The following is a 2,417-nucleotide window of genomic DNA, read 5'->3' on the forward strand; positions in this document are numbered from 1 at the left end:
CATTTAGGTCTTTGATCCATCTAGAGTTAGTTTTTTACATGGTGTGAGATATGGGTCCTGTTTCATTTTTCTACAACTGGATATCCAGTATAGTCAGCACCATTTGTTAAAAAGACTGTCTCTTCCCCATATAACGGCTTTTGGCCCTTTGTCGAAATCAGCTTTTTATAGGTGGATGGATTTATTTCTGGGTTCTTAATTCTCTTCCATTTGTCTATATTCCTGTCACTGTTCCAACACCAGGCTGTTTTAGCATGTCATAATTCTTGTGATGTCTGCCTGAGGCATGAGCTTGTGCGTAGAGCAGGAAATGGAACAAGTAGAACTAAGACCTGGAGAATTAGCCAGCTCTAGAACTGGCCTTAAAGAGAGGAGTTCAATTTTCAGAGCCCAAAAGAGTGTGGAAAACTTAGTAGACCCAGATCTAAACTAATATCTAAAGGTGGCCAGTCTAGTGAGTAGAGCCTGTCCACATAGGTATCCAGGCACCGGCAATATGCAGAGTGGAGTGCTTTGCAGTTATGGTCCCAGGGATCAGGCTACTCAAGGAGAACTCCCAGCCAGAAGCTAGGGCAGAGGTGGCTGAGTCAGCAGAACGTCAGGGCTGCAGCTAAACTATCTCAAGTTCAATATGGTTCTTCATTCCCAATGGCACTCTGCAGGAATCTGCTGGTAATTTTCTTATGTGGCTTGGGAATTCAATCTCATTCTTATACAGATTATTGTTTGTTATTAGTTGCCATTGAGTCAGTTCTTATTCATCCCATGTATAGCAGAACAAAACATTGCTTGGTCCTGCTCCATCTTTAGGGTCATTGGTATGGTCGAGTCTACTGTTGTGGTTACTATGAATTTCGAGTACCTTCCATACTATAGGTCTCATCTCCCGGAACAATATTAGACAATATTCTGTTATGATCCATAAGGTTTTCATTGGCTAACTTTCAAAAGTAGATTGCCAGGCCTTCCTAGTCTATCTAATTTGGAAGCTCTGCTGAAACCTGTCCACCATGAGTGACTCTGCTGGTATTTGAAAAACTACTAGAATATCTTCCAACCTCACAGCAACACGCAAGTCACCAGACGACAACAATCTGACAGACAGGTGGTGGCTTGTATAGATACAACCTCAAACACAAAGAAAGAAGAAGAAGAAGGAGGGGAAAAACACCAAATGTATCTTAAGTTCTCTGCTTTCAATAGAATAGTCAAGAAATCAATAACTTGTTTTCTACTGCTCTGTTATAAAAGCTTACAATTCCATGAACTAAGAATAGAAATTTCCTCATCTCTATTTAGATGGGGCTTAGCCTGAAAAATATAGCCAAGTCAGAATTCATAGCGGTTTGAATATTCTCTCCTGCTCCAAGGAATTCCCCATATAAATTTTATTTTTATTGTGGTGAAAATATATACAACAAGGCATTCTCCAACATAACAAGTTCCACATTTACAGCCCAGGGACACTGATGACATTTTTCATGTTGTGCCATCATTGTTGCTATCCTTTTCCAAAATATTCCATTAGCATAAACTCTATGCCCTACAAACAAATGCTCCCTCTTTGTCCCTCCCTCCGACCCTTATTGTTGTTGTTAGGTGCCTTGGATTTGTCTCTGACTCATAGTGACCCATTACACAGCAGAATAAAACACCACCCGGTCCCACACCACCACCATGATCCCTGCTATACTTGAGCCCATCCCCACAGCCACTGTGTCAGTCCATCTCGTTGAGGGCCTTCCCCCCTTTTGTCGACTCTCCACTTTACCAACCATGACAGCCTTCTCCAAGGAATGGTCCCTTCTGATAACATGACCAAAGTAGGTTAGACAAAGTCTGGCCATTATCGCTTCCAAGGAGCTTTCCAGCTGCACTTCCGCGAGGACAGATTTGTTAGCTCTTTTAATAGTCCATGACTTTCAGTGCTCTTCACCAGCACCACAACTCAAAAGCATCGATTCTTCTTCGTTGTTGTTGTTATGTGCCATCGAGTTGGACCCAACTCATAGTGACCCCTTCTTGGGTTTCCGAGGCAGTATCACTAAGGAAGTAGATGGCTCAAACTTCCTTCTGAGGAGTGGCTGGTGGGTTTGAACCACCAGCCTTCTGGTGAGCAGTCAATTTTCTTAGGCACTATGCTACAAGAGCTCCCGATTCTTCAGTCTTCCTTATTCATTGTCCAGCTCTCACAAGCACATTAGGCGATTGAAAATATCATGGCTTATGTCAGGCGCACCAAGGAGATATCTTCCTTATTCATTGTCCAGCTCTCACATGTACATTAGACAATTGAGAATACCATGGCTTGTGTCAGGTGCACCAAGGAGATATCATTCCTCTTCAGCACTTGAAAGAGGTCCTTTGCAGCCAATTTGCCCAGTGCTATACGTCATCTGATGTCCTGACTGCTACTT

Source organism: Orycteropus afer, unplaced genomic scaffold (assembly GCF_000298275.1).
Source record: "Orycteropus afer afer isolate SDZICR_OR568_19922 unplaced genomic scaffold, OryAfe1.0 scaffold00062, whole genome shotgun sequence".
In the NCBI taxonomy this organism is placed as follows: Eukaryota; Metazoa; Chordata; class Mammalia; order Tubulidentata; family Orycteropodidae; genus Orycteropus; species Orycteropus afer.